This window comes from Rosa rugosa, chromosome 7 (assembly GCF_958449725.1).
Source record: "Rosa rugosa chromosome 7, drRosRugo1.1, whole genome shotgun sequence".
Classification (NCBI taxonomy): Eukaryota; Viridiplantae; Streptophyta; class Magnoliopsida; order Rosales; family Rosaceae; genus Rosa; species Rosa rugosa.
Window position 1 is genome coordinate 39,559,797 of NC_084826.1, and position 13,045 is coordinate 39,572,841.

Here is a 13,045-nt window from a genome sequence, read left to right on the forward strand (position 1 = left end):
CAACGTATCTTCCACTTTAAGAAATTTCACCATAGTTTGGATTGTAAACCACCCCTCATCATGCTGCAGCTCATATTCCACAAATATTCGAGGGAGAGCCTGAAAAAAGGAAAATGATTTCACAACTTAATTATATCCATTCACGTTATTTCAAAAGACAATTGTGCGGCAATCCATGTAGAATTAAATGACAGTTTGTAAGATATGTGTCATGACATGTTTCATGACACTAAACTATATCTGTGTATGTGTGTTTGTGTTTGTATATGTAAATATGTATGTATGTATGTGTGTGTGTGTATATGTATATATATATATATATATATATATATATATATATATATATATATATATATATTTGTATATTTTGAAAAGATGCTTTTTATGTGATTGATAAGACCACTTTGGGCAGCCGAAATGGTGGGTTGAGTGGGAAGGTTGATATTGCCACTTGTCACGATCTAAGGCTGGGTGATGATAGGAATGAAAGGCTAGGATTCCAACCTTCTTACTAGCCTAGGCCTTAATTATGAAATAGGCCTGCATGTTGCGTTTTTTTGTTCTTTCTTTATCTGTTGATTCTCTCTCTCTTACCTCTCGCCTTCTCTCTTGAATCAAAGCACTTTTGTTCTTCTTCTTTGAGGAGGAGGAAGGACTTGGTGTGGTTATCTTTAGGAGAAGAAAGAATAGAAAGTGTTGATATCATACCAGAGAGGTCGATATCATCCTCCTCTTTGCTGGAAGTTCTACGGTTTCCAAGTTTTTCAAGGTACTAGTTTCTGTTTCTCTTTCATTTTCTCCTTGTTTCCTTGTTTTCTTTGGATTTGTGGATATGTGAAAGTTTATTCATGTAAAACTTGTTTTGAAAGCTTAAAGTTTTGACCCTTAGAGAAAAGCTGATAGTTGGCTTCTTTTGGTGAGTCGGAGATAGTAACGTTTTTAAAACTTAGCTGTTGGTTGTGGGTTTTTGTTGGTGATACATGTTTGGGGCTTTAGGGCGGGATAGAGAAGGCGTAGTGAACCGCTTAAATTTCAGGAATACTCTTCCTTAATGGCTTCCCCTTCTTCTTTTATTAGGAAAGGGAACCCGAAGGCTTACGATTTTATGGAGGATTCTACAAGTGGAGACGACAGCTTTAGTAATGAATCATCGTTCACTACTAGAATAATGTCATTAGACATCGACACTATTAAATCGGTCAGGATTGCACCTGATGTTAAAAATCGTGCTAACATCAGTTTGTGAAAAAACCGATTTCTGTTGTTATTATAGACATCAGTCACCAACTGAAACGATGAGAAAAGCTTCGTTGGAAAAATTTAAAAAAACGCGGAGGGACTAAGTTGAAATTTTCAGATACGCGGGGGGACCAAAATATTCATTTCCCCAACACTTAAAATTTTTTCACTTTGTCTAAAACTTACAAACCCTAATTACTAACTCTCACTTTGACTCCAGCGCGCGCCTCCTTCTTCGCGTCGACCTCGTTCTCCAACCTGACCCGCCCCGAGCTCATTCTCAAACCTGAGCGGCCTCGAGCTCGTTCTCCGACCACCACCAGTGTAGGTCCTCTCTCTCTTCTCCCCACCACCAATACTGATTTTCTATCCGGCGTTTCATCGTCTTTTTCTTGTGGAGAGAGAGTGAGATGGGAGCGGAGAAAACAGAGGCGTCGTTGGATTCGTTGATCGCCGGGTTCAACAGTCAGATCTCAGAGCTCCAAGAGCTCGTTATTGCTCGAAATAGTAAGACCCAACCTGATTAACCAATCTTAAATTTATGAACTTTTGATACGGCTCTTATCATCTCACATATTCTTCCAATTAGTGCTCAAGCTCAGATATCTGGTGGCTGGAGAAAACTGAAACAGAAATTAGGGATCATGTCTCGATTTGTTTCAAGCTTTTCAGAATGAGTCTACGGATTATATATGGTGGCAGGTAAATGGGTCTAGACTTTGTTTATGGCATGATTTTGATGTTTTGGCAGGGATTTGGGTATTTGTTTCTGGTGGCTGCAGAATATTTGGTTCAGGTCGGAATGATAATTTTTTGAGTTCAGGTGAAACATATGAGCTGCGGAATAACCTTGTTGTCCGGCCATTTAGGACTCAGCATGCCATACCAAGCCAGGTGTGTTTCACTATATTATTGTTTATCATTCACAATTTACTGAAATAATTGCAGTATTAGCGATAAGAGTATCTCAAGATTTTTTCAGTGAACACATCGGCAAAAGTTGATGATCTATATATAACAGAAAATATATATATAGAAAGAGAGTCAAAGTTACAAGCTCCGAGCACTAGTACAGCAGAACCAAGCCATTGTTATTGTTAGTTACTACTTACTACTATTATTATTTACTGTGCCCGTGTGTTTCCGGCGATCGTGATCACTGGGTAGTGATTGCGGTGGTTGTGGAAGTGAGAACTGGACAGGTAAGGAGGAGTAAAGGAGGTCTGCAATTCAGTTTTCTGGGATAAGGGCTTTGGTATTAAATGCTGAAACCAATTCTATTTATTAGGCCACAAGCCAAAACTTCTTCCCGTTCTACTCTCTCTGTTTTTTTTTTTTCTAGTTTTACTTTCTTTATCTCTGTATCTGTCATCAAAGTATCACTGTGATTTTGGGCTCGGATACCCTTGATCGTTTTTATTATCCGCTTTAATTCAACTACTATGACGGAATGTTTTCTCTTTACCTAAGGTTTTACTTCGTCTTTAACTCTGTTTCCTCTGTTTTGAATTTAATACTGGGATTACGATCTGAAAGTTGTGTAAAAGGGTATTGTTTTTGTTTATATATATGTGACAGATATATATGTATTAGCTGTTTTGAGTCTTTTGCTCTCAATTCTGGAGCTGATTGTTATTGTTCTGGGTTCTGGGTTCTGGTTGTGGGTGCAGTTGGTTCTGAACTGAGGCAGAGGAAGCTGCTGTTCTGTGGATTACTTACCAGATTCAAGGTACTGTCTTTTCAAGTTTTTATTTTTTGTTGTTGTATGATTTAATATCTTCTGGGATCTGATTTAGATCTTTCTTATTCCTCCATTTTTACTAGTTTTCTTCCCATCTGGAGAGATTCGAGTCTGGGTTTTCACTTTTCCCTCTGTTTGTTTATTCATTTCTTGTCTGAATTCTGCTGGGTTAGATCTGATCAGTTTTGTTTGATTGACAAATAGAAATGGTAGTGGCCGGGAACAGGGAAAGGTCTTTGATTTCAATATTTTACTAATTGTTTAGCTCTTTAAAGTCTGTGGAGGCTGAGCCTCCCTCAAAAAAGTCACAACCTTTTCTGTTGTCTTTTTGGAGTCCACTGTAGAGTCTGTCCACTCTCTGCCAAAAACAATCAGCCTCTGAACTGATTTTATGTCTCCCTACTATTATGTTTAACATTGGTTTTGGGGTTTTTCATTGTTTTACTTTTGGTGGAAAAGAAACAAAAGAACTTCTGAGATGTACCCAGATTTTGTAGCTGGAGAAAAAAAACTATTATTTTTTCTTTTTCCTTCCCAAAAATTTCCAAATAGGTATTACTTGATGAAAATGTTTTTGATTTATTATGTTATGTGTGAGATGGAAAACTTTGTGTTTGTGGGTGGCATTTTGTATTTTTTTTTTTTTCGGTTTTGTTAACATATCAGGGTGGTCATCTTCTTTTCTTTCCATGGGTCTTAGACTGCTCAATTGTAACCCACCATTACCTAATACTTTCCTTCAAAACCCACCGTTTTCTATTACTTTTACTTCATTATGAAGAGCAATAATGTTACGTCCCGAACCCAAATTCACCCGTTTACTGGTCATTTGGACGGTAAACGACAACTATTTTCACTTTGACTGTCGTTTCAGCACTTTTAGTGGCCCTAAAAGTTGACTTTTTGTTCGGGTCAGAATTTGAGAAAATTTTCTTCACGAAAGTTGTAGAGGATGTTAAACCGAGCGCGTGCATATGTGGTGCGTAAAAATCGGACTTAGTATGCGAGAGTTATGGCCAAAAATGTAGAATTTACTGTTCATGGTAAGTTGTATATATATGGGAATTTACTGATGGTAGATTTTTATTTTTGGAAACCTACCCAACCGGGTAACTCTCCTTTCTCTCTCTCCCCGACTCTTTCTCCCCTCTCGGCCGGATCTCTTCCCCTTCCGATTTCTTCCTCCTCCGGCCGACCCAGGACGTAATCCGGCCACCCCCAAGCTCGGTTTCTTCCCCTTGTCACGCCTGTGGAGGTATTTTACGACGATTTGGCCGGAGAAGCTCGATTTGGAGCGGAGGAAGCTACGGTGGCAGTTAGCTATTTTTGCCGATCTCCGGCGATTCCGGCCACCTCCGGTCACCATCTTGCCGTCGAAGCTTGGGTTTTCCACGAAGATCATTTCCCCTAAGGCCTTGCATTCCAATTTGCTGTGTGGAGGCCGAATCGACGAAGAACATCTTTGGGTCCGAAGCAATTTTCTGGGCAAACTTCATCAGCTTAATCCGAGCTCTTAAAGGTAAAATTGTGAGATGTTGTAGTTGAATGAATGGTTAGTTTTGTTGAGTAGAAGCTACTGTCCAAATTTGGTGGCCATCGGAGGTGGTGGCCGCCGGCGCGTGGGCCCCACTCGCCGCCACTGTGGGTGGCGCGTGGTGGCGCGTAGGGCTGACATTTAATTCCAATTTTTAGCCCAATAAATCCTATAATTTGAGTAGAGCTTGTTTATGAAGTTTGGTAATTTTTGGAGGAGTTTGGAATTGTTTGTGAATTTTGAAAGTGTGGAGTTTCGGTTGGTGATTTGTGGGAATCCGGCCTTCGGATTTCCCTTATTCCGTCATGGAATACCTTAATCGATGGATTGATATAAATGGTGAAGTTTGGCTTGAAGTTGAAAGGAGTTGGAGTTGCTAGTTTACGTAGGGTTTTCGGGATTCAATATAGAATCGTATTGTTTTATTGAATTGTTGTTTACGGAATACAATTGTGTACAGGACGAGATACTGACTCATCGCTCGACGAGGATCCTCACGCTTGGATACCACGCTAGCCGTATACTGTGAGTGGACGTTTGTTTTTGAATATTGATGCATGCATTTATTTCTCTAAAGAAATGCTTTATTTAATTATCATCTTTTATATTTTGAGCATATGATGATTTGCTATCCTTACTGATTTTGGTTTTCGGATTCTGAAGTGATTTCAGATTTGTTTGGGTTTTGAGATTTACGAAATATTATAAAGTGATTTCGGAAATGAATTGGTTTCGGATCTTAATTTGGATTTACGAATTATGATGATTGTCGACGAATCATTTTTCCGAGGTGACTTCCGGATTTAAATATTATATTTCTATTCGTCGATTTGAGATTTTTTTAAAGGATTTTCGAAATGGGATTTCGATGGAGTGATATTTCTTCTTTATTTACCGACTTTCGATTTTGGCATTGGGAATGCCTTATTGATAATCTAGCTATTCTTTTAGCGTGTGGGACACGCTGTTGCTTTATACGACTTTTACGAGAATTTCCGGGTACGGTTGGGAATCGTACCCGTGTTTTCTTTATTCGTGGGACATGGGGAAGCCTTATAGATTTACTGGATTTTAATGGTTTTTACCCGCCATACCTGAGTCGTCATATTTATTGCTAGCTAGCCTATTAGTACTCCTCCCTGCTTACTATGTGTTTGTGGGTGAGTAAGAGCAGAGCATGGGATGCTCCAGAGTGTGGGACACTCCGACCCGAGCCTGGGAGGCTCCCTTCTCGTATGGTGATAACTTCTTCCCCATACTTTTTCGTGACTTGACTAGCGGGGCTAGTCCGTTATTTTCGTAACCAGCGGGGCTGGTGTGTTTTCACGAGAATCTTGGATTTGTTGATAAATGTGTTTTTCTTAAATGTTGCATGCATCGGGTTTTTAAAAGGAATAAATGTGGAAAAGCACAAACCCACTTTTCTTTACAATTATTTATTTATTTATTTTGTCCACTCACGCTAACGTTTTATGTGCTTTTCCCCTGGGCCCTTCGGTTTCAAATGCCCAGTCTGCAGAGTAGCTGGTTCGGCATAGTAGGATTCGGGGCATAGCATCTGCTGCTGTTGTTTTCATTGTAGGTTATCTGTTGAACCTACCTGTATTGTTATTTTCTTCTTCCTCTTTTAGATTGCTCTGATAACCTGTTGGGGATAAATAATGTAAAGGTTGGAAGATACTTTGGTGTAATTAAGAATATGTTATTTTCGGATTTCAGTTGCTTATTGTGGAGTTGTTGGATTTTGGAGAGCAGGGTGGCTCCAGGATATTATGGATGATTGTTAGAAGTGTGATTGTAATTCTACAGGTTGGGTAGTCCATTTTTAGGGGTGACTCTGCCGAATTTTCGGTAGAGTTATTCCTAAGGTGGGCCCCACAGGGCCACCTCGGAATTCAGGGTGAAATTCGGGGCGGGTCCTGTCAAATAATGTAGTTGTGGGAGCTGGTGATTATTATTTTTCACTAAACTTCTATTAATTATTGCTGTTGGAGATCTTTGACATGCAACTTTTCTGGATGAAGGATTCAGTATTGAGGATGCACGACAACATGGTCATACGCATATAAATGAGGCATGTGAACTATTGGTTTTCATGTTCCTTCTGAATACAGTGCATGTTGATCGGATATTTGACTAATGAGTATACTGCTTCATTTATCACATATTCTGTGACCCTAAATTTAGTCCGTCTCAAGTGCAGATCATTGAAAATGCTCAGTGGATTAGAAATAAGGCAATTTTGTTGACCCATTTCTCTTCCCGCTACCATTTAGAGGTAATCACATGTCTGAATGGTGTCCTTTTGAATTATTCTGTATTCTGATGGTAACATTTGATGATCTTGGGGTAGCTTATGGCCCATTATTTTATTATTGAATATTTGATATTCACCATGCATGCTTTTAGTGTTCCCTGCCTTGTTGGACATGAACAATATCAAGCTGAACATAGTTGGCTACCTTATAGTCAGTTTTCCATCTTGAAAATTTTGTACCAGTGGAAAGACGGATTGTATTAAAAGAATTCCTAGTCTTTTGGTCTTGTTTTGGGTATACTTCAAAGACATTAGATGCAGTAGAATTTGGGGAATTATTCTCATGTACATGCTTTACAATGAGACTGTTGATATGAACAATCACTATGCCAAAAAATGAATCAGACGACACATTTCCAACAACAGCGAAATTTTTAACTGTCGTCTGATATAGAATTATTCTGTTGTCTAAATTTTTGATTCAGTCAACAGTTATTACATTGCTGTTGTTCAATTGTCATTCAGACAATGGTTATATTTTGATGTTGTCTGAGTGAGTTATTTCAGACAACAGTTATTACATTGACTGTTGTGCAATTACTATTCAGACAATTGTGGTATTTTGATGTTGTCTGTTCAATCTAATTCAGACAATAGTTGTTTTTTGCTGCTTTATTATGTTGTATAACTCTCTTTCAGACAATGGCTACAGACAACAGTTATCTATTGATACTTTGCTATTGTGCAATTTGTATTTAGACAATGGTTGAGTTATGATGTTGTCTGACTGATTTTACTCAGACAACAGTTATTTAGTGCTACTTTATTCTGTTGTGCAAGTCTCCTTTAGACAATGACTTCAGACAACAGTTATTTTTTGTTGCTTTAATCTGTCGTGCAACTCTCCTTCAGACAATGGCTATGAATTTATGTTGTCTGAGTTCCACATTTAGTCATAACTCAATTTTTTGACTCCCTCCATTCCTTTGCCCGCCTATTTTTTGGCCAAAACTTAAATTTCCCCCTTTTCACAAAACTCCTCGTTTAAAGAAATAAAGGGTTCAGATTCCACCTCTTTCTTCTCTCAGAGGCGCATTCCACACTTCTCTCTTCTATCTTTACTTCTTTCTTTCCAAGCTCCACTCCCGCAATTCCAAAACCCAATTTTCTCCTCAGTCCCAGACCCTCTACCAGATGATGTCCGACGAGCAACATTGGGATTCCAAATTCTCCGATCGGAATCTCCACTAGAAAGTCCACAAGCTCCTCGAATCGGCGCCGTTTCGGAATCCCAGTTAGGGAGGGCTAGTTTCTGGTGATGTAAAGCTCACGGTGGTGGCCAAGGACGGGTTTTGTTAACTGGTATTTCTCTCCTCGAATTTTCATGTTTTTGAAATCGATTGGGTTTTGGGTTTGATTGATTTTCGGTTAAATGGATTTGGGGATTGGGGATTTCATAGAACTCGATTTGGGGTGTTAGCTAGGGTTTGCTGTTAATTTAGATTTGGAAGTTACTGTTCTTGGTGATTTTCTATTTAGTTATAGTTGTTTCTGTTCAAGTCCTTATTATGGGTTAGAAGAGCTGATTGGTTGATTTATTATGCTTATTTTGATTCATTTTTGTTTTGGGTTGTGTTGATGTTGGTGGTAGCTCCGTTGCAGGGCAACTTCCATCTCCAGAAGAGTCGCTGCTCTGCTTGTGCATACCCAGCTGTCCGCACCAGGAAATGTATGAAACCCTTCTCTCTCTGCTTTTGGTTCATGATTTTGTTCTTGTATATGGAATTTTGGTTGAGAAATTTGAGTACCCAGAAAAGGATTTTTGATTTTGATGAAGGTTTTGTAGTAAACTCATTGCATTTAGAATTGTTGTGGTTTTGGGTTTTCGATTGATGTTTGGTGTTTAAAACAGTCAATTGGAGTGTGAAGGCCATCAGGAGGAAGACCACCGGGACTGGAAGGATGTGGTATCTGTGGAATGTCCCACGCAGGTTTAAGAGTGGTTTCAGGGAAGGTGCTGATCCTTTTAGTTTTATACTCCTTGATGTATAGTTGTGAGCTAATCGGTGTATACGTTGGTTTTATTTTTTAGAGATTAATTGGTTTGTTTGAACAGGTTGGATTTAGTGATCTGTGACTTTGGATCTGGTTGGAAAGCCACTGATTGCATAGTGAGATTACATCCTCTTTAGATTAGGATGTATTAGGTTCCTACCACATTGTTATTGGAGAAGGCTTACTCAAGGAATTTTTGCCTTCACAGCCTTGTGCTTTCAAAGTATAATCCCAACACATGCTCAAGTGATTTTGTTTCTTTCTCATGAAGTCTCCTGCATCATAATTGATTTGCTGCAGCCTTGGAATGATGCTTTTGATAATATAACACACTTTTGATAAAAAGTGTGCCATTTTGTCTTGTGCACTTGATTAAAGCTTCAAACTTATTCTTTTGCAATTCCATCGCCACCACTTTCTTTTTGTTTTACACCATGACATGTTGCACCCAAGAATGCATAGCTGTCAGATTTTTGGGATAAATTTTAGACTGCCTCTTTGATTGTTGTGGTCTTCAGCAAATATAAAATTAATCCCGTGCACTCTATTTGTATTGAAACTAATTGCAAGGAGCAGCTTCTTTTCTTATTTGTTCTTCAGTAGCAGTAGTAACTTGTGGCTGGATTTTCTTTGTGAGTTCGGAACAATGACAGATGATTGCAGACTCAACATAGCTTGTATTAATTTTAACAGAAATGTTTGCTGTGCAGGTACAAGCAAGAGCAGTGATTGTAAGCACAGTAGTATCAAATTGGCCTCGAAGCTTTATTTTCATGTGTGCAGAATATCATCTTTTGAGTCTCATAAGCCTTGAGTTTGAGTGAGTCTTTTGAATCTTTTAAGATGGTATGACAACCACTTAAATTTGATACAGTAAAGCACTTCACTCAAAAAACACTCTTGCAGAAAGCACTTCTATTAATATGCAGAAGGTTCTTTCATGTTTTTATTTCAATTTTCTTTCCACATTTTCTTGCTTTTAAGTCAAACTAATATTACTTGTGAATTTAACATTGCAGAAATCTGACTATGAATTCATCATGGTGAAAAAAAAGAAATGGATGGTCTAGTCTTTGAAGTCTGAGGCTGATGATCAGTTCTTCCAAGGCCGTATTTGTTAGTTGCGAATCTTCATAACAAGCTTGGAGAAGGAAATCAAGAGTATTGTGTGCAAGATGATTGATAAAATGGTTCAATAAGGTTTTGTAGAAGCCAACTGCAATTGAAGACTAGGTTATTGCACTATTGAGCTGTGATGATGAGATTGTGAATGTTTTGGATGTTTAATCAATGAATGTATGTTTTGGATGTGTTGTCATTTTGTTAGGTGCCATATATGCAGAATGTATGCCTAAAGACTCCCAGACCATTCGACCATTCTATTCCAACCAAACTATTGTCTAACAAATGAACATCATAAAATGGAATGCAAAAACTGTTGTATGAACCACCTAATTACAATACTTTTCAAACATATTCAATTGCCCAATTAGAAAACACACAACAACAAAATAGCGTATTTTGTTGTATCAAATATAAACAGACAATGGTTTTCTCAATTTTCTGTTGTCTTACTTAAACAAACTCAACATAATTAAGTTAAATCCTGATATAGAAGATTGATAGAGACAATAGTTTATGCACAACGCTTGTTGTCTGACTTCTCTTCACAAGTTGCTTTCCGTTAGGCTCATGTTGACTGACTTTGCTTTGGACAACATATATGACATCAAGTTCAGTTGTTCTTTCTGGTGTTCAGACAACAGACATTTACATGCCTGCTCTCGTACAAAAGCAAATCAGACGACAGATTTCTGATGTTGTCTGATTCTCCTATCAGACGGCATGAGTATTAACAACAGCAATTTGGCCTATCAGACGACAGTGAAAAACTGTCGTCTGATTCATTTTTTGGCATAGTGAATATGCTATATTGTGATTACTTTGTTTCATTAATTACTGAATAAATGGTTCCCTCCATATTGCAGGACATTCGTCAAGCTGTATCAAGGTTGCAGTCTAAGGTGTCAGCGAAGGTGGTTCAGGGCGATGGGCTACGGTAATACCACTCTAGATCTGGTTTTTCTTTTGGTATGGGTGTGGAGTGTTAACTTGTTTAAACTTTATTTTGCTAAATTTGGGATTATTGGGATAATTGACTTGAATGGAAATTCTCATTGACTTATTGAATATCCCCTATGGGTTGTTTCTGGTTTTTCAATTTTGTTTGCTTGAAAAAATCTCTCTTGAATGTCTGGGATAGTTTCTGATCAACAAATCTCTCTTGTTTGGCCTTTTTCTTGCAGGACATCTTTTTGTAGAAGTACTTCTTTTTGCAGTCATTGTTTTTCTATTCTCCCAAAAAAGTTACAAACCCCCTAAGAAGCCTTTAACAGAGAAGGTTTGTGTGAAAGTTTTATGCCAGTACTTTTTTCTTGGAACAATACACTCTGCTTGCGCACCTCCTTTAATCCATTGAACTGCTTTTTATATTCGTAACTTAACAAAACAAGGAGTCAGAAGTGTTGAGGCATTGTTGTAAATTGTAATTTGATTATACTTCCTCGTGGGATTTGAAAGAAAAGATCTGTGTGACCAATTTAGTTGTCAACTTTTGTCTCAATGAATAAAGTTTTTAGTTATGCTACTATTTGCATATCACCACATATGAACTTGCTAAATGTCTAGTTTGATTATATGCTTCTGATTCTTCTGCTTTCTGATATGACATTGTATCTCTGACTTTGTGTTGAATGCATTCTTTTATAGGTGCTTGCGTAAAGTGTGTGATTCATGGAGCTTAATTGTGGAATTTCCACTGAGTGGACAAGCTATAAATCGATCATCTTGCAAGAAAAGAAAAGTTTCATTGAATGGGTCGAGTTTCTGTGGAGCAGATTTGTTTGCGCTAGTGAAAGACTCTGGAGGTTTGTTTCTTGAAGATGAATGTGACGATGAAAACAAATATGATTTCAAGCACACTCGAGAGAATTTCCAAAAAGCCAAAGAGTGCTTAATTTCGTTGAAAAATTCGATTGAATGTCTCCACCAAAAGAATCTATTTCCCTACAATCCTAATGCTCTTTTGAACCGGTGCGTGTCTTTGGTGGAGCTAATCTATGGAGCTATGGAGTTTATTGTTATTTTAAACAATAATGAACGTGAACTACTCAAACTGAACTTCTTGCTCTTGCTTGCAGCTTAATGAGGTTTCAGGAACTCTGTTTCGAGGAGGAAAAATAAACTACTCAAACTTGCTCTTACTTGCAGCTTAATGAGCTAATCACTGGATGCCATGGTGCTGGTATGAAGATTATATTTTGCTGTGATGTGCAGGATTGTCAGGTGTAATGGGGGTTGCTTATATTCAAGAAGTTGGGAAAGCCAGCCTCTTTTTTGAGTTAGGCTAGCTTTTAATTAACATTTTTGTAGCAATTATGAACAAACATGAATACTAATTGCTAGGCTAGCCTTGTAGTAGGTGAATTGGGGTTTTATTTTGTCCATTTTGTAAACTGTTAAGGATGATGATTTTAGATATATATTTTGTGGACATCATCCTTGTAATAGCTCAATATTCAAATCACTATTGTCAACTATCGAAATTGCAATTTATAACAGCAGTTATATATTTTGTGGACATCATTCTCTTTATAGAATGTGATGTCTAGATATAAAGTTGAAATCAGTTTTAACCATAAAAACGGATGTCTAGTAATACAGATACATCAGTTCCAAAATGAAAATCGATGTTACTGAAATATACAGACATTGATTTTTTGTTGAAAACGATATGTTACTGAGTACCAGACATCAGTTCCAAAATGGAAATCGATGTTACTAAAATATACAGACATCGATTTTTTGTCGAAAACGATATGTTACTGAGTACCAGACATCAGTTCCAAAATGGAAATCAATGTTACAAAAATATACAGACATCGATTTTTTGTCGAAAACGATATGTTACTGAGTACCAGACATCAGTTCCAAAATGGGAACCGATGTCTGTAACAGTGTCAGTCATCGGTTCTTAAATCAATAACGATGTTAAAACACAAACTTGTGTTGTGTAATCTATATTTCTTTAAGCATTAAAAACAATAAAATGTGGATTTAACAATAGTAAAACATGTAAGTTTGTTATCATTTAAACCTATTTACATCGATTTATAATTAGGAACCGATGTCTACACGGATACTAGACATCGGCTAAAAA

General features: G+C 37.6%; 2 long non-coding RNA genes across 11 annotated transcripts; both read left to right on the forward strand.

Moving 5' to 3' along the window:
- The first annotated feature begins 1,398 nt into the window (after positions 1-1,398).
- LOC133721626 (uncharacterized) lies at positions 1,399-12,423 on the forward strand. Of its 3 annotated transcripts, none has more exons than XR_009852268.1 (8): positions 1,401-1,746; positions 1,829-1,941; positions 2,063-2,133; positions 2,910-2,968; positions 10,815-10,885; positions 11,133-11,227; positions 11,596-11,753; positions 12,027-12,423. It is a non-coding gene; the product is annotated as an uncharacterized LOC133721626 (long non-coding RNA). The 3 variants fall into 3 exon arrangements; XR_009852267.1 differs by having other exon boundaries at positions 1,402-1,746; positions 11,596-11,919; XR_009852269.1 differs by lacking the exon at positions 1,829-1,941 and having other exon boundaries at positions 1,399-1,746; positions 1,991-2,133; positions 11,596-11,919.
- On the forward strand, positions 6,716-10,134 carry LOC133721627 (uncharacterized). Of its 8 annotated transcripts, none has more exons than XR_009852273.1 (5): positions 6,799-8,133; positions 8,423-8,500; positions 8,684-9,049; positions 9,537-9,646; positions 9,846-10,134. It is a non-coding gene; the product is annotated as an uncharacterized LOC133721627 (long non-coding RNA). The 8 variants fall into 8 exon arrangements; XR_009852272.1 differs by having other exon boundaries at positions 8,684-8,785; positions 8,888-9,646; XR_009852277.1 differs by lacking the exon at positions 6,799-8,133 and adding an exon at positions 6,716-6,792 and having other exon boundaries at positions 8,684-9,646.
- Positions 12,424-13,045: the final 622 nt, after the last annotated feature.